We start from the raw sequence: 21,128 nt of genomic DNA on the forward strand, positions 1-21,128 counted from the left end.
TATATAATTGATTAGAGGAGATCATTATCAAATTTCGCAATCAATTTTTGTTCCATCATATGCAAGTTGAGTTTTTTGCATCTTCATGCATGCATCATCACACAATGTACCGAGTAATTCTTTTCTTAAAATTGTCATTGATTAGGATATATATACAAATTACATTATACTGTAAGTTTAACTTAGCTTTTTTAATTTAGAAAGTGGATAAATTAATAGCAACTCCAAAGAGAAATGTTATCTACTAGATAATGTAAGAGAAATATTCGAATTACATTATTTTCTAAATATGGATTAATAATGAATTAAAGGTTTTAATTAATTACACATAATTTACAAGAAAAATGGACCAAAAACCTAAATACCTAATGGTGACGTGATTATTAATACTCGTCTAATTTCATTCGGTTGCCAAAAATTTCCCAAGTGACCGAATTTGTATTTATCATGAATATAATTCAAGATTTCAACTCAATTGGGAAGCATTTAATTAAGCCAGCTAATAGTGTAATACGACCACACTTCCTTTCATAAGTTCGACTCATTAAAAACTTCTAAATGATGTCACGCTTATTACGTAGTATAATAGTATTAGCACAAGTATTATTCATAATTTTGACTCTTTGAATAAAAAATTTTGCATGTGAATATTGTTTTCTAATACAGTACTAGAAGCTTAAAGGTAAATTATATTAGCACTATTGCCATTTCTTTTGCGTTTTCCATCTTTTCGTTTACCATTTAGGGTGCTACTACTTTTTTACTCCGTCAGTTTTACTTTTGACAAATTTGGCAAATAACTTCGTGTAGAATTTTTCTCTGTCATCCTCCCTTATCCAATCGTGATATAAGTTGTAAATATAATAATAAAAATACAAATAAACAATTGGACCAAAGCAAAACCTTTTTTTTTTTTTTTTAAAAAAAATAAATTATTTATAGTACGTAGTAATGTAGTATATACTTTGTATATTTTATTTTCTAATATTGGCATGTGCTATAAAAATTATTATCTTAACATATTTGTATTTTTTTTAATAAAAAACAAGATTAGAATTTCACTATATTAGATAAGGTTTAAAATTAGTAGTAGTAGGCAAGTAGCCAATATTAAAAAATATTCCAAAAAATAAGTTAGTGAGAAAAATGTGCAAAATGGTTGACATTTTGGATCACATAACTCAATGTATAAACTGAAATGTAGTACGAACTACCAAATAAAGGAGGCTAAGGGTGCAATTTTTCCATTCAATGAGAAAATTGAAGCTGAAGTTATTTGTAAGTTCAGGGCACAAAGACTGCGTATAAGAAGTTGGTTAACAACTTGGTGAAATAGTTGCAGTATAAAACCATTTTCAGACCAAGAATTTTTAGGTCACGCCTCACTAAGTTACTCTAGTATAGTGACCATGACAACAACGGCAATAAACTAATAATATATAACTGTTTAATTTTCAAAATATATTATTATACTATGCTTAATGTATATATGCACTTAAAATAAACTTCAATTCGCATGAAGGTATCGATGTTATGTATGGTGTAAACTACGGAGTAATTCACTTAGGGTCTGTTCTCTTACGTTGAAGTTCAGTTCAGTTTAATTCAGCTCAGTTTAGTTCAACTCCTAATTTCCTTCTCTTATAAAATATTCAGTTCAGTTCAATTCAGCTGAGTTCAGTCAATGAGAACAGACCCTTAATATTCATTTATTTGAACTTAATTTATTCTATCTAAATCATCATAACTTAATTGAACTTATTAAAACTTAATTATTACGCAGTAGGTTTATTGTAAGTATAACTTATTCTTGAGTAACTCTTATCAAAATATATTTTTTTCTGAAATTATCTTATCTGAATATACATAGTTCGAGAAATATGTGGAAATAAGGTGAATGGACGTTATAGAATTAACAAGTCTTATTTTAACAAATTTTACCTTTAGATAATTAAAGTTATTGATAATTAAAGTTACACAATGTCAAACACTAATTAAACTCAATGTAAACTAATTATGATGAGGTTAATGAAGCAACGAACTAATTGTGTTGAGTTACTAATTATATATATAGCCGTTAGTATTCTATAATTTTAGATGATGTAATATGAATATATGATTAACACCAAATGATAATAATTATTCTCTTAATTAACTAAAAAGAGAAAGGTTTCCTAAAATGTATGTAATTAACAAAAATGAGCATAATAATAATGGAGCATCAATATTTCATAATGCAACAATCATGTTTGAAAATTGAAGTGACAAACTCTATTATATGTTTCACACTATAGATATAAGAAAATGTTGACTAAAAAATAAAGGTGTGAAACGTCAACGGTCCATGGCTTCTAGTTATAGGATTTACGTACGTATTTAAAACCTTCTATCACCCTATTTATTTATCATCAGCCGCCACGTTATCGTTTCTTCTATTCCAAGACTTCGCTCTTCTCTTTATAGCGAGGCCGGTCTGCCACGTATTTCACCTCTATTTAAAAATGAAAAATTGCTACTTTATTAAATCTCCTTCGTAGGATCTTTTTCTTTTCTCATTTTGCCTTACGCGCCAAAGTCTTTAGCACGCTATTTATATTATATACTCCCTATTATTCTGGACATTATTTTCACTATTGACACACCTCCATATGTGACTATAATTTTTTTGATATACAAAAACAAATGTTAGGGAGTAGCACCTAAGATATATATGTGCTTAATTTATTTTAATATACATAGTTTTAAATAAATTTTCGGGCCTGTTCTTTTCGAATTATTTTCAGTTTAGTTCAGTACTTAATTTCATTATTTTATAAAATATTCAGTTCAGTGTAGTTCAGCTCCAATAAGTTCAATTCACTTCAGTTCAGTTCAGTAAATGAGAATAGACCATTTTTCTAGATAATTTACATGCTTTGTATATTGAAAGTGAAAGTTGAATTCTGTTTTGACAAGTGATTTTAATAATGTAATTTTTGACAAAGAGATCTAGATTAGTTACACATGTCAACATTATTCTATAAATTAGAAATCAGAATGAATACCATCTCCTAATTATATGCTAGGTTATACATACAAGTGATACAACGGTGAATTGAAGCATCTATAGCCATAAAAATTTGAGCCTCATATCTCATACTCGGACCAATTGATGAATTACTATACCAATGGTTCACTAATCATAAAAGAAAAATTGAAATTTAAAAGGTTTGAAAAAAATATACTTGGTATATAGTAATATTAGCATTGATTTTGAGTACAAGTAAATTTATTTATTTATTTATTGTTTAGGCCATCACAAATTCACAACATAATATGCCTTAATAGTTTACCAAGCCTTTATTTTTCAAAAAACGATTTTCGTACCATTTGGTTGTGCTTTAATAATTGTTTTTGGTCAACCACACATAAAAGGAAGACAAGCTAAAATACTGCTCCATAATAGTAAAGCTCTATTATTTTGACAACATTTTATTTGACAAAAACAACTAGATATTCTCACCTTTTGCACCTATCCACAATTCTATTTTCCAAATTTAGCATGCCATTGCTCAAGCATTTCTATTATGTACTATGGAGTACTACTATATTTGGTGATTATTTATCTAAATTTGATATTTTAATTTAAGATTTATACGACTGTGACAATCTGTATACATAATTAAGATATTAATGTTCAAATAATATATGATAGATTTATGGTATACATAAATAGAAATAATACTCCGTAGCAATTAAATTTAAGTAAAATAAATTAAAGAATGTAAAAATTAGTAATAAATGAAGAAAATTTAGAAACAAATTGAAGTACACATACTAATATTACACTATACATGTGAGTTGTGAGTTTGTGACACATCTCATGGACGGTAACGAACTACCGAACTACATGCAATAAGGTGGCTAGAAAAAACAAAAATAACCACACTTGCGAGCTGCTATTTTTACCATATTCATATTCACAACAATGTGTGAATTCTAATGACTTTATTCCTTTGATATACACTGTGTAACTGTATGGCCATGTTTGGTAATTGGCTTTTGAATGACTTTTTGGTTAGCTTTTGGCTTTTGGCTTTTTTAGGTGGACAAACAGCCAAAAAATGTGTTTGGTAATTGGCTTTGTAGTCAGCGAAAAAGCTAGCTTTTAAGCCAAAATGAAAAAGCTGCTTTGAGTAGCTTTTTTGTTGGCTTTTGGCTTGTTGACCCACAAATTATCTAATAAACAGCCAATAACTAACAATTAATTTACCAAACACTTTTATAAACAGCCAGCTTAAACAACCAATTTCAAAAGGCATTATAAACAACCAAACATTCCAGCTAGTCAAATAGTACAAGCCAAGTGAAACAGCCAACAGCCAACCGCCAACAACCATTTGCCAAACAAGGCCTATAAGTTTATACTCTCCTTATGCAAATTTGTTCATTTATTTCAAGTTAAGTGCTGGTCACGTTTGGCTTTAATTTGCATGGTTTATGAAACATACATATATATAATATTCCGTGCTACGAGTACTTATCTTAACTTATCTGAATATTTGATTTGATTTTTTTTTTTTCTTTAGTAACAATAACTTATCTAAATTTTATAAATTTTACCTATTCAGTTGTAATTTAAATTTGGATAAACCTAGCTTGTTAAAACTTATTTTTCTTTTACTGAACTTATTATTGAAAATGAGGGGTGGATGACATATGAACCTTTGACTTTTATTTGTGTCACGTTGAATATGATACAATATTATATGACCAACTCAACCAAAAAATTAAATTGATGATTGAGACCTAGGACTATATTTTATACTCTATCAATTACGTATCACGTATCATTATATTTCTCGGCTGAGTACACATAAAGAATACCCTATAGAGTACGTTTAGTTTGTTTACGTAGATATTTCTGCATTAGGAGTAACATAAAGGAATGAACTCGAATGATAACGAAAAGTTTTAAAGTATACACTTGTCATATGGTACCAACTGCCACATATACTTATCCTATACAACTAACTTATACCATCAAGTCCACATAATTCAAATTATCGGCTACCTGCTTGTCTTAAAATTATGTGACACATAAGATATTTGTTTGTATAAATTAAAATATAATAATACAAAACTATACGTTGTACCTTATAATTGAGGCATACATATACTAATATACTATACGTTGAGATAATACACTGATTGTACAGAAAATAATATTAATAAATCAATATGTATTGAACGTGTTACTAAATTAATTTCTACGTTCACGTATGTAAGATTTGATGAATAATTTATGATAAAATCGTGTTTTTGGAGATTTTATCATATTTTTATGCTTGCGTATATGAAATCTAGTTGGTGTAAGCATAAAAAGTGAGGTTAATTTATTTCATTATTTGAGCCAAGTGTTAACATAAAATTTAAAGCCAATGTTTAATTTAATATTAAACATAAAAACAAAATGCTGATACATCATGTCATTTTTATGGTCTCTATCTAGAAACTAAGCATACAATTGGGTCAATTAATCAATCTGGATTTTTTTTTTTGTTTTTTCCACCTCTAATGACTAATACTCTATATATCTAATTAAGTTTAGTGTTAGTTCACTTAAGACTTTCTTTCTCCAAAACAACAACATTCTCTTATCACGCTTCATAATAACACACTATTTTAACGATTAATATCTCTAATTCTTGACATTGCGAAATTATAAAAAGTGGATATTAATAAAATATATATCGAGACAATTCAAACAAGATTCTACTTGATTATGTTTTATCATAGTTATAAGTTGTTAAATTTCGAAACAATATAAAATGGTCTGGGCAACCCGAACAAGGAGGAGGAGAGTTTGAGCCACCAATTGGCAATAGTAGGAGTTACTCCTCTACCTTATAAAGTGGAACTACCTCTCCTCTTTCTCCAATGTGGGACACTCACAAGTGATACACATTGGGTTCCAACACTCCCCCTCACTTGTGAGTGTCCTTAGAATTAGAGCACACCAGAAGGTACAATATAAATCCTCTTTGGGAATGAACATCCAATAGAGGCCCCTTAACCAGTGGCTTGACAAATGTCCAGTTATAAACGGCCCAACAAACCTGGGCTCTGATACCATGTTAAATGGCAAATTATAAGATGCACCATGGTGCATATAATTCTATGTGAACCACCCAATTAAAATATACTCTCTCTTCTCTTTCCTCCTCTACTTTCCTAATTTCTGATTTTTTTTCTCTTTTATTTTCTCTCCCCTCTATTTTCTCTCTCCTCTATTTATCTCTCTATTTTATTTTTCATTCTCTTGAATTCGTTCATCATCCTTTTAATTGAATTCATTCATATTGTTGATCTCCATGCAATGAATTCCTTCATTATAGTAGATTAAATTCAAATTTTGTTTTCTCAACCTTCAATTTGAAGCTTTGTTAATGGAGTTTTTACAATGAAGTAGTAAAGCTAAAAATGGCGTCGTCGTCGAGGAGAAGGTGGTTAAGCAATGGTGTGATTATTTTCCGATGAGATTTCATTATCTAAATCACCATGCCTAGGTTTGAATTTCGGAATATGTAGCTTTCATATTCTTTTGATTTTTTTAGTGATAATTGTGTATTTTGTTATGAACAGTTCTATATTTGATTATATTTTAGTATTTTTGAACATTTTAAGTTAAAAATATGAACGTATGATGCGTTTTTTGTAAATACATAACATGTATTTTTGGAATTACGAACATCTTTATTATAATTCTAAACATGTGATACATTACTAAAGAACTTATTTTTGTTTTAGATCTATGTATTTTTAATTTTATTAAAAAATTTGGCATTCTCTACTTCATAGTTTATAAATCTGCACATTTGGCATTCTGAGCAGTGTCTTCAAGTGCAGAAGTTTTTGAAGGGTGTTCAGTGGTTTTTGGTTGGGGTTCAGAACTTTTTGTAGGGGGTTCAGAGGTTTTTTAGGGTGTTCAGTGGTTTGTGGTTGGGGTTCAGAAGTTTTTGTAAGGGGTTTAGAGGTTTTTGTAGGGTGTTCAATGGTTTATGATCGGGGTTCAGAGGTTTTTGTAAGGGTTCAAAAGTTTTTGAAGTGTGTTCAGTGGTTTGTGATTGGACTTCAGAAGTTTTGTAGGGGGTTTAGAGGTTTTTGTAGGGTGTTCAGTGGTTTGTGATTGGGCTTCAGAAGTTTTGGGGAGTTCAGAGGTTTTTGAAGGGTGTTCAGTGGTTTGTTGTTGGGGTTCAGAAGTTTTTACAGGGGGTTCAAAGGTTTTTGTAGGGTGTTCAGTGGTTTGTGGTTGTAGTTCAAAAGTTTTTGTAGGGGGTTCAGAGGTTTTTGTAGGGTGATCAGTGGTTTGTGGTTGTGGCTCAGAATTTTTTGTAGAGGGTTCAGAGGTTTTTGTAGGGTGTTCAGTAGTTTATGGTTGGGGTTTAGAGGTTTTTGTAAGGGTTCAGAAGTTTTTGAAGGGTGTTCAATGCTTTGTGGTTGGGGTTCAAAAGTTTTATAGGGGTTCAAATGTTTTTGTAAGGTGTTCAGTGGTTTGTAATTGGGGTTCAGAAGTTTTTAACAATTGATTTTTCTTAAATACATATCTAATTTCTTTTCTTTTTTGGTGTTCTGACGCTGGACATTTAACTAATTGTACTGCTCAAAAAATTTAGGGTTCAAGATAGTATTCAATTCTAAAAATTAAAAATCAAATTGCAAATTTAAACAATAAATTACTTACACATCTTCACCCTCTTCAATAGGAGCATATAATCTTGATTTTCTACAAATAAAAATAAAAATAAGTCAAAAAGACAATTATGTAGGAGAATATAGTTTAAATTTTACAATTTGTTGAATTATATTAGCAAATTTAACATAAATATAGGAAAATCAAAGAAGTTTACGTGATGTTTATCTTTTTGAAGGTGTTTTTGTGTGTTTTTTGTCTTTTGTCATGTTAGATTGCAGGTTTTTAAGAGAGCAAAATGGTGAGAGGAGAGAGAAAATACAAAAAAATTAATTAAAGAAGGTTTTTAATTTATGAGAAGAGAGAGAAAATTTTTAAAATGAAATAAAAAAAAATAGATATGACAGTTTTTTTTTTTTTTGAACTTATATAGATATGATTGTTGGAGAGAGGAGAAACTAAAAAAAAAAAAAAATAAATAAAAAATTAAAAAAAAAACTAAATTTTGTGGGCTTCTTTTATCTAGGCTTCCTCTATTGGGCACATATTGGGCCAGGTGCACCTATTTCTAGGTGCACCATGGTGCACATAATACTAATTGATGTTAAATTTCGAAACAATATAAAATGGTCTGGGCAACCCGAACAAGGAGGAGGAGAGTTTGGGCCACAAACAAGGCTTTGGAGATTCCATACTAAAACCAATTGACAATAGTAGGAGTTACTCCTCTACCTTATAAAGTGGAACCACCTCTCCTCTTTCTCCAATGTGGGACACTCACAAGTGATACACATTGGGTTCCAACATAAGTCAAACAAATTTTTATGAATAATGTAAAAGTCAAATTATGGTGTCAACTAAAAATATAGGGGAAATTTTTTTATTTTTTGTTACAAGATACTTTGTAATTATAACACATTATATTGGTTGCCCTTTTTAGGATTTATCGTGAAAACAGTTTCGATCCTAACCTTTATTCTCACTTTTTTTTTTTTAATTGCAAAACTGTGACAACTAAATCATTTATTGCTAATTCTTCAAGAAATGATCATTTGCGATTTAGGGGTTGCTAAATTATCTAGATATTGCAACGTTTTAATAAAAAATAAAATAAAAATTGTATCATTACTTAGCAGAGTACAGGTGTGAGACTGCTACCAATTGTTGCACTGGATCATCCGAATATTATCGTAAATTGCTAGAACAACAATAGGTCCCGTGAGTCAATCAATTGTCTAATACGAATACGTTTATATTTTTAGGGGCCTCTTAAATGTAATGAGACAAAGTATATACAAAATTACAACAATATCTATCCTAATTAGATAATATCACTTATAAATTACGCGCATTATTAGCCATTAATTATTTTATTTTATTTTATTTTTTTTTATTTTTTTTTGTGTGTGTGTTTTTTTAGAGAGCCACAAGGGCGGAGGTGAGAATCGATTCCAGGATCTTCTGGAATCGGGAAATAAACTTCAAGCACTTGAGCTATCCCTCACTCTTATTAATTCATGATTCTATGATACGAGCAACATACATCATCTCATAATAAGTGTGTCATTATCATACATTTGGCTCATCATTTTCATTATTCCTCCAAATGAAAAATGGCTACAGGTGTAATTAATTCTATTATTAGCCAATTACGTACATGTTTAATATGGAGTATTTAGGTTAAAATTACAAAAGGATAATCTGAATTTAGTCATAAATAACTAATCAATCCGTACATTTTTAAAACAATTTTATTTTTATGCTAACTTAACTTTAACTAAGTATTCTCATTAGTATTTACAGAAAATGTTGCTATGTAACACAATTGTTAGATCACGTACTCTACTTTTTTATAATAACTTTAATAAATATAGATATTGGCCCTGTTTGGTAGAAAGCTGAAAGCTGAAGCTGATTGAGTTAGCTGATTTTGACTAGCTGATTTTATTAACTGATTTGACTAACTTATTGTATTAACTGGTTATATATATAAAAGTGTTTGGTAAATAGATGATAGCTTAAAGGTGATTGAGTATGTGAAATGACCAATAAGCTAATTGTGGGGTAGGTAGTTTAGATAGGATTTTAAATTAAATGAGGTTATAAGTGTCATTTCACAATAATTAATGAATAAGTTAATTGAAAAAGCTCCTAAAATGAGCTTTTTCAAAAAGAGCTTATTTAGTGGAATAAGCTCTTTCAATAAGCTTTCTACCAAACACTTATATTAGCTTGTTTGACTAGTCAATCAGCTAAAGTTAGTCAAATAAGCTAATATACATACCCCCAATAAACTTACTACCAATTACCAAACAAGACCATTAATTATCAAATTAATTAACGCATTGAGTATGTAAGTATTGTACTATCCAAATGGATGGAAAAATGACTAAAAGAGCATCAATATGAGTATAAACAAACACTCATAAGCTAATTAATAAGTTTTAGCATAGTACGAGCTAGATTACCCTCTCTTTTTAAAATCCTTGTAATCACTATTAATTAATTCATAAAACATATTGCTTGGTTACAAGTTAAGATAAATAAAAAGGTAAAAAGATATGTACTTGACCAATTTGGTAAAAAAAAAAACACCTTATGCGACAAATTGGTAAAAAAAAACATCAGGCGACAATTTGGTAAATAAAAAGCACCCCGACGACAATTAAGCCAATAGTTTGATCGGAGTATCATTTAGTCAACGCGTGTTATACACACTTGTTTTAAGCGTCTCATACCCTTCTTATCATATATTTTTTCTCTTTTTTCCCTCTTAATTAATTTCCTTTACTTAATTCCCCAACTACTCGGTTTCCTGTACCACTCCTCTCTTGGCTTCTTTTATATTTTAGCTTTTGAGAATCTAAGATATTATTAGTTAAATATTTATGTGATGCCTTAACCTTAGCAACATCAAAAAAATTAACATTTAACAAAAGCCCTAAAAACAAAGTCAAATATCATATATTTCTAATTGCACAACCTAAATTGCAAATTACTCTCTAATTATTTAATTAATTATACCTATCAATTAAATTACTCAAGTAATTTATGTCAATTACAAGGACTCACCTTTCTTCACTGTAAGTAAAAGTTTATGGGTCTTCAATTTGTTGACTTGGTGCTCTTTCTTTAAGAAATTGAATTGCTTTTTCTTGTCATCACTTCAATTTAGATGGGTAAAGGACATATGGAAAGGTATCAAAACAAGCTGTAGTATACGGGATGGAAGGGAAAGGGACAACCATTAAAGAAATGTGAGTGTTTTTTTTTTTTTTTTTTTTTTTTTTTAAATATTTTGGAAGATGAACTGGGAAGTTGAGGGTTAAAGTTGAGAGCATTAATGAGAGGGAAAATCGAGAAGAATATAAGAAAATTGGTAGTAGTATAAATTCAAGTATGTAGTGTGTGTAACACGCGTTGACTAAATGATACTCCGATCAAATTATTGGCTTAATTGTCGTCGGGGTGCTTTTTATTTACCAAATTGTCGCCTGATGTTTTTTTTTTACCAATTTGTCGCATAAGGTGTTTTTTTTTTTACCAAATTGGTCAATTGGCCTATATAAGCTTGATAAGTTGTTATTAGTCCTCAAAATTAGGTTGACAAAATCTACTTTGGAGATACTAAACAAATTATAGTTGCGTATAAGAAATTTGGTTGGTGTTAGCAAAGAAAGTGAGAGTAATTTATTTCGATAAACAAGCCAAGTGTTACCATTAAAATGAAAGTAGAATGTTGTAAATAAAGTAATTAACCAAATGCTGATATCAGACACATGCCTGCATCATACTCGTATACCAATATTTATATAGGAGCATAGGCCATACTATTGGGGATAATTAACAATTATTTAATTTCTTATTTTTCATTTTTGTCAAATTCCAACATTAGACCAACTCTAATGAATTTGATGATGAATTCATAATTATATAGAACACTTAATGTTAATGGTTGCTCAATAACCAAATCAGCGTAATTTTAAAAGATAAAAATAAAAGACATATATTGCGGAGTAATACACATGTCAATAGTGTACTTGTTCTAATCCGAAATATGATGGTATCAAGATATTAATAACTATCTTGTCATATTGGCCAAGCTAATAATATCAATGGTAGCTCAATAATTAAAAGTGGTGTAGTTGTAATCTAGAACTAGAATACACCTCAAAGTTCTTATGTTAGTTGCTAAAAAATAAAAACACTAATCATACTAGTTCCACTTAAACATGAACATCCCTTATTATTAGCTTGATTATATTGATTGACCAGCAACTGTCTGCTGTCTTTTATTGTTTGTTATAATAGGGGCTTGACATATGTTATCCAACATAATACATCATAATTTATCACTTTAGCAACATTATCATAAATAGTATTATGATATAATAAACTACTTAGCACAGTATTAATTCAGCAAGAGTCTAATATTTATGATTTTGCCAACATGCTACATCACGTGCTACGTGCGCCATCACCGTACACGTGTCTCATCATATTCATTTTACTTCAATTAATTAACATTTCTTGAAAATTATGGTTCACCAACTTAATTAGTCTTAATATAATCTATCTTCAAATTTATAGCTTGTCAATGTTGTCATTTCCCTCTACACCTATTTTAGTCCAACTACATATAAAGTGCGTCCGATTAAAATGAATATCTGCGGCTATTTTTGGCAGTACTAATTACTGGAAATAGAGGTGAAACTTTTTTTTTTTTTTTTGAATAGAAATAGAGGTGAAACTGAATAACTGATACATTAATTATAGTTACAACTGATGATGCATGTAATGTATAGAAAATGATGAGAATCGATCCTAAGATCGGATCTCTTGGAGCCGAGAGGCCAGGAAAGCTCTAACCACTTGAGCTATCCCTAACTCTCTAACATATGTCATTTTTAATGTTTGTTTTAGTATATACTTGTATATTAGTTTTAATCTGTAAGTGCTTAAATATAACCTTTACGATTACGAATAGCTAAACCAATGATTAAAAATTCATAAATTGCATGACGAGATCATATCAAAGAGCAATTTCGATCAATTCAAAAGTTTTCAATTAAATTAAAGGGTCTTTAAATTGAGAGCGATTGAAACCTACATAATTCTAAAAGCCAGGTGTCCATAATTAAACTAAGTAGATAATTTAATAAAGTATCACAAAACTATACAGATGGCAATAATTAGATTAATTTTATATAGTTAGTAATGTATTAAGGTAATCTCCTGTTAGCGTGGTTACAAACAGTACCCCTAGACACAAACATGCAATATAGGATGATAATATTTTATGTTTAATGAAGATTTTTAGGATGCTGCGAATCAGGAAAGTCCATTAAATATAATTGGATAATATAAGAAGAAGACAAAAAAATTAATCAAGATTAAGTGTACTTTGCAGCTAATGTGGTTATGATTTAGACATTAATTTGGTTTTAATAATAATTTAATTTTCAAAGTGATATAGTAGTTGATTTGACAAAATCTTATGAGTTGAAGTGAGAAGTGATCTAACCTTATCAGACTTTGTAACGTGGATTTGGATTTTGGAATTTATGTTATGTGATTAAATTAAAGGGGGGTTTTATCCAAGATTTTAAGGAAGATTAAAAAATTGATTAAGGATTTTATAGTGCATGCATTGTTGGATTTAGCTAGCTAGCTAGCTTAGTAGCATAGACTTATAGTGCAAGGTGGGATAGGTTATTACTTATGTTGTTTTCGTAATAATTCGGTAAAATAGATACTTGTATTAGTTATTCTTATTGGAATAAGCGAACATTTTATACTCATCATTTGAAATATGACTAGCATAATATTTTAATGTAAAAATTCTATAATGGTCGTTTGAAATACGACTATCATAATATTTTAATATTATATAGTTCATAAATGTATTTTTATCCGAGTAATAATTATATATATTACTCTATTTTTGCTATAAAATATTATCATCAACATTTTTTTATTATCAAATTTTTAGTTTTATTTATGTAATTTTTACTCTTATTCTATAGTTTCTTGAAAATTATTTATTTTATGTTGGATTAAAATTTTCATAAATTATATGTGCATTGTAGAAATTAGAATACTAATTGTATCCAATTTATAGTGTGAAAAAATGGATCGCTCATATTGTTTATCATTAAAATAATAAGATAGTCATATTTCAAACGACCATTGTAGAAACCCACATTTTAATGATTTTGTATTTCATAATTAATGTATTTTTTTAGTTATATTTATATTTAAATCACAGTAGACCAAATTTTATGTTTGCAGTAAAACATTTGTTATTTCCTAATGGTGTGTACTAATATTTGAAAATAGTTACAAGTACAAATGTACAATAACCGGCCATTCTTAAAGTATACAAAATATTTAAAATTGACGATCATTTTTAGGTCTTTAAGGTCGTGGCCACCAAATAAACTTCTAAAGCGTTAGACTTATATATATACTAGAGATTTGACTAGAAATTCATAGTTTCTCATCTGACAAAATTGTAAATAGTAAATTGGGGGTGAATTGAAGTGGTATGTGGTTTTGCGTATTACATTACAACTTTACTCCTTTGAGCAACATATTTTATTTCTCTAAATGGGAAACATGATTTAATGTTCAAAATAAGATAAATAATATTCCTATGCATGAAACATATTTATATAGTATAAATAATAACAACACGATATGCATGAATAAATATACCCCATCCCTTAGGCCTTATAAGGAGAAAAATTAAAACCACCTTGTATACGTTGTGCATGCCTTATCAATTGATGACAATTATTATTTGTAAGTTCAATTAAATAGAAAAAGTAATAATCCTTATTCTAAGTACTAAAAGTAGAGAAATATTCTGGATTCTTCCTTAAATTAGCTTGATCAAGAATCATATACAACATGTAACAATTTAAAAATGTAGCAAAAACAAAATACTAGAGTTACACGAGCAAGCAATGCCGTACACTCGGCCTAGCACAAATTCTCAACGGAAAGCGCCGCATTCATGCATTGTGCTATACAAACTACTTCTAGCGGATACATTGATATGAGTATAGCTATGTACAATGTAACGTACCGTACCCCCAATAATTAATTTGATATGCAATATTTTCAGACGAATGGTTGAACATTATTCTTGCTTTAATTTGTGGAGTATCTTCACCTAAAACACATCACGAATTATAAATAATATTTCTACTTCTCAGTTCTACGATATGAAACGTAGTTATCTACATGACTGTTTAATTAAATTCAAAATACATGTGTTTAAATCCGTCTGATAATAACATTGTAACTACAATTGGAGGGCTAAAGGGATAGAAGATTCGAAGGGGATTCGAAGAGATTAGGGCCAGTCGATAAGAGTGTTTAGTGGCCGAGTTGCCGTGTGAACAGTGGAATAACTACTATCTCCCACTATTGCAAGGCTTAAGAACACTTGCATAGTGCATGATGAAGAAAATTCTAGAAACAAACATAAGTATCATTCTCAATGTTATTCAATTCATAGACAAGCAACCCCATTTTCACGTCAACAAACATAAAAAGATAACCCCATAATTCTGTTATCTCACCACCCACTTAAACTTTGCAGGGTTCGTAGATGGAGTGATCAATAAATAGTGATGACTAAAAAAAACACCACAAATTTTAAAACAAACTTGTTTTTTGATACTTTCTGTTTGTTGTTATGCAATTCTAGTTTTGTGCACCATATTACTTTCCAAATAAAGTTGATTTTTTAATTTTGGACGTCATGATTATTGCCTTTCTATTTATTCCTTTTTTTCATGTTAAGATTCAGTGTACCAAATTTTTATAGCCTCTTATTTGCTTTAACTCTACTTGCTTTAACTCTTCACTTCACTTCTCTCTACTTGGTATAAAAATGAACACCAATGCACGATATATTAATATTGGTGGATTTAGATATTTTTTTTCGTACATAAAGTGTCCAACTAGATATGCAAATAATACCATACATTAGCCCTTTAACTCGTCTAATAATAATGGCTAGCTTCACCAAATATAGAAGCTAGCTATGTTTATTTATTAATGTTGTTTATAAAAATTATACAGTATATAATATGGTTGAGTACGTGATGTTGATTATCTTCCCATCATTTCATTAATATATTTATGGTGTTGAAAAGTTAATTAGACAATATATAAAAAGGTCACATTTTTGGTTTTTTTTTTTTTTTTTTTAAATATTTTGTACATCAGAACTTTGATCGATTAAGGGTTTGTTCTGATTGACTGAATTGAGTTGAAATGAACTGAACTGAACTTATTGGAGCTGAACTGAACTAAACTGAATATTTTATGAGAGAAGGAAATTAAGAACTGAACTGAACTGAACTTATTGGAGCTGAACTGAATTGAACTGAAAATAATATGAAGAGAACATGCCCTAAAAATAGATGAAACTATGAAAGTAATTAATAGGTATGTCCATACATAGCATATGCATATAATGGCATATATATACTACGTAATTGTGTACGCATGTATGCATATAGTACATGGAGCTAGAGAGTATGCTGTTTCCTATGAAGATGATCCGCCTAGATTGTGAGAAAAATCGCCTTCAATCATAGGAAGATTAATGAAAACAGAGGGATTACATACAACAAAGTTGAACCTTAAAATTAATATACCTACGAAACGTGCAAGGAAATTAAAGCAAATTATGTGCTCCGTTTGCTCTAGTAGCATTTTTCTTTCCAATTATGCCAAAAGCTAAGAGGATTGTTATGTAAGTGAGTATTAAGGGTATAATTTGTTCACATTTATTTTATTTATTTCAGGTCTAATAAGTTTAGTTCAGGTAAAATAAGTTATGATAAGGGTTAATAAGTTCAAATTACAGTTAAAATAAGTTTTAATAAGTTCAGTTAAGTTCAAATCGATAAGTTCATATAACTATATAAGTTTAGTTAGGTTCAAATCGATAAGTTCATATAATTAAGTTTAGTTAATTTCAGATAAAATCAGATAAGTGAAAATCAGGTGAATACATACTCGAAAATGGATAGGATAAATAATGAATCTTTCCTATTTCAATCTATTTTTCCTTTTCAATCCTTTTATATACTTCGTATAAATATTTATCTCTCCTGGCCTTCTTAACCTTTCCCCTTCTCCTCAAATTCTCTCAGCCAAACACACTATATATATTAAATTACTTCAAGTCGTAGCTTAGATACTTCGTACATGATTTCTACACCAAAATACTACCACATCATAGTATATAATTTATTTTCTATTTTGATCGTAAATTATATTTGATGCAATAAATGATATATTGATATACAATGATGTAATAATATGCCTAAAAGTACAGTTCATAAAGAACTATGAAGCTAAGTACTTAACCTAATATTAGTAGTACAAATCATATAGAATGAAGTACATGCTAAACCTAATAATTGGTTATGTCATTTATATTCTATCATCCATCATAGATGAATGTTCAAGAAACAGTGCTGTAATAATGATGGATCGGACCTCATATCAAACCTATGATTCTATGAAGATAAGATAGATTTAATATATGGCTTATATGCGCAAACATGGCCCTAGATATTTGATAGTTTTAATCATTATCACTTAATTTGATAGATATTTTTGTCCTCAAATTAAATAGTATGTCTAACAATTTTATTTTTGGGTCTTCCAACCATTTCACCTTTTGGGCTAATTCATATTTAGGGTTCAGTTCATTTTAGGTGATTAGATTCAAATCTCCTCCTAATTGTTGTTACGGGGATCAAATAATACATACGCGGTCATCATATCCCTACCAAGTGCATCTCAGCTCATTCACCACATCACCAACGTATCAATTGGTAGTTTAACTTGTCTAACAATCTAACATGTTCCACACATGATATATATACATACACGTACATACATTTAATTTCTGGTATCAAAGAGAAGTACTCTGCCGATGAGTCAACATCTCACGAGTCGGCCTCTCTAGCTACATTATTGATTAACATAGTCTAATTATAAGAAAATTCCGACTCTTCAAAAACATGTAGATGATGAAGCTCGAACATGTGAAATTCAAAGCCATCAATTTAAGATTTTGTTAATACTTGCATAATCATACATACATACAAATGACATACAATTATATAAAATCACAATCAATCAGATAAAAAGCGTTGTGTTGGTTATCATGACAACTCCACGCATGCATGCATGTTACATTATCATATAAATGAAATGCCAAGTGGGTCTCTCTAATTGGCACATTGTCTCCTCATCATGCATAAGTATACATGCTGGATGATTTAAATATCACAAATAATATAAGATGGTGAATTACTGGAAGATTTTAGAGGATAGAAAAAAGAGATAGATTAAAAAAAATGGAAGTACTTTTCTAATTATAGTATACGTACATATGGCAATAGTTAGACCACAGTAAGTGCTATATATCTATCTGCAAATTATTATGAGAATCACTAACTAGTTTTTCAGATGACTGATGAGTGATGACCCAAGTCGTTGATTGGGTGAATGGGTGGTGTCCAACTATACCAGCTAGCAATCCTTCGGTTACGCCCACAAGACCACAATATGTCGATATGGTCCATGCAAGGTAAGTTGCCCTAGTATTGTTGGGATATCGGGTTTGGGTAACTTTGTCGATGCTAACTAGTGTCAATAATGTTGTCGCGATCATCTAAAGATTGATTTAGATATGAATATATACATGCTTCTCTTTAGGCAGTACGGACTAATTTTTGTATTGAAATAAATTAAACTTGTTTTTTTTTTTTTTTTTTTTTTTTTTTTTTTTTTTTTTTTTTTGTAGTGCTTGGTTTGTGTTCATTCTGATCAAGATATTATTCATGGTAAAACTAGTCTAGCCCTAAAAAATTGGACTCAAATTAATGTACCTTATTATCCTATGTACTTGTATTTCAAACTGAATTAATATTGTTAATGATCATTTTTTGGATGAATATTATAGTTATTGACAATAGATACGACAAGTTTGACTGGATCATAATTAAACCATGTATCAAATAGCTAATTATCTGATCGATATGAAGGGTACAATTTGAAGTCTTAAACTAAACTGATATAATATTCTAATGTTTGATGTGTTTTTGACATCTTCAAATAAAACTTTCACTTTTTTATCTAATATTGAGCTCAAAAAAAGGACTGGATAGCTCGATTTTAGAAATTAAAGCGTACATAATGTTATTTATAGAAATAATGGATAGTTATTCTCCTCCATAGTAGAATTTAAAATATTTGAATAGCATTTTAAAGAGGATTTAAAAAAGAAAGATAAACATTTTCATGTCGCACTTGCACATTAGTCATTTGCTTAAGTTGTGAACTTGTGATCACTCTTGATAATAAAAAGTCCATCTCAAAGTTAACAATCATTATATACAATCATCCTAAAAAAAAAAACCTTAACTCTCATAGGAGAAATAGGAGATCAAGATCGATCATTAGTTTTTTTTTGGAACTAGGGTAGTAGGGTACGTAGTACTATAGATCTATACATAATTACATATATATAGTTCTCGATCAGCTAGGCAAAGTTAAACCTAATAATGTAATTATCATCAATCGATATTACTTATGCATAATAAATACTAAGCGGCTAGCCGGCTAGCAAGCTAAGTTGCTTATAACTCTACATACAATTGTACAAATCTGTCAATTTTTTTGTACTAAGTAAATAGTAATCATCAATTCAAATGCATAGACTTGCCATTAATAGTCTGGTCTTCTTTTATAGCTGTTGCCTGCTGCCTAAGTCACAATCTTGAATACGTACCACGTACCATCACCATGTTTTTTTTAGATAATTATTACATATTACTTCATGAATCATGAGATATTTTTGTGATTCTTGAGATATCTATCTACATCAAAGAGACCAACCTGCGTTATACTTCTTTCGTTTCAATAAACTTAAATGGCTACATTTTATTTTTGAATTATGAAACTAGCTATTCACGAATGTCAATTATATTCAATTATTATTTATGATTTATACGTCAGGAAATAAATATATTTAAATATTATATTTGACAATCTTCAAAGGATGTAACCACTGTATATTGAAACGGAGAGAGTAATACGTAGAGGATCATCCAGAAGTCAAGATTACAAGTTTGACTTTTAGACGTACAAGCTTTATCATGGATCAATAAACATCAACATAGCAGTTATAGTGGTGTACTTAGCGATCTTGCATTTAATGCCGCCAACAATATCCAAAATTGTCAACGAATCTTGGTAATTGTCACGATCATATCATATCTTCTTAATGTTATAAGCTCCGTATAAGTCATACTATATGCATGTGCAACTGTATTAGTTAGTTCGATGTACTGAATTTTCTTGTTCTTAGCTTGAAATTGCATGCTAAAAAAAAGTATACATATATATTGCTTGATTAGAAAACTATGTTGAAGTTGTATTTATTTATTCTTTATTTAGATGCAGCACATTCATAATCAACCTAAATTAGGTGAAACACCATCTTTTAGAGATTTGATCAAACTATATGAACCATTAAATTGATACTTCTTTTGCTCACTTATTGTACGATTGGCTTTGAGAGCATGTAGCAATACGATGTTGGAGCTTGACTTGCACATGGGATAACGATTAAGGATAACTCGAAAAAGTCCGAAATGTATCTTAGTTTAGGTGTACAAAATATTTTTCTTCCCCACAGACAACGGTTGTACTAGATGACAATTTTGTAATCCTTTCCCAACCTTTGAATATTAAAATGATTGAGATAGTTAGGTTCAACATATCATGTAATGATGTTAAACACTTACTATATTATATCCGAAATTTCAGGTTGGCTTGGATGGTGGCCCTTTTTAGTAAGGGCTCATTTAGCAGACGAGTAAAATGAATAGACTATCCATGTTATCATTTATCGACTTGTCATAGGGATGCCCCAGTTTCTCATACTGAATAACAAAATTTGTTTCTCACATGGCTTTTTCGTAAATAAACGAACAACTTTATTCTATTGTGGAGCCCATAATATGAATAAGTCGTTGATTTATTCATGAAAATGCCCCCATGAGAAACAAATTTCGTTTCTCAATATGTGAAACAGAGAATTTTCCAATTGCCGGCTCATTTAGCACATGAATAGACTATCTCTATTATCACACAATACTTATTTGGATTACCACATATTTACATGTGGTGAGTAGTGAGACTATCTCGTCAATGAGGCAAGGGAAAGTAGGTAGCTAGGATGAAATGAATGTTGATGTTGGTCTCCTTAATCCTTATATTTTCATCCTTGCCTAAGACATAGCTCAACAAGTGCAAAGAACTCTATACAAATTGGATTGGCCCACTTCTAAGAGGCCCAAAGTTGTAGCTCTAAAAAAAGCTTTACCCATTACCCAAGAAAGTTAGGCCCAAA

This window comes from Chenopodium album, chromosome 9 (genome assembly GCF_948465745.1).
Source record: "Chenopodium album chromosome 9, dcCheAlbu1.1, whole genome shotgun sequence".
NCBI classification, from domain to species: Eukaryota; Viridiplantae; Streptophyta; class Magnoliopsida; order Caryophyllales; family Amaranthaceae; genus Chenopodium; species Chenopodium album.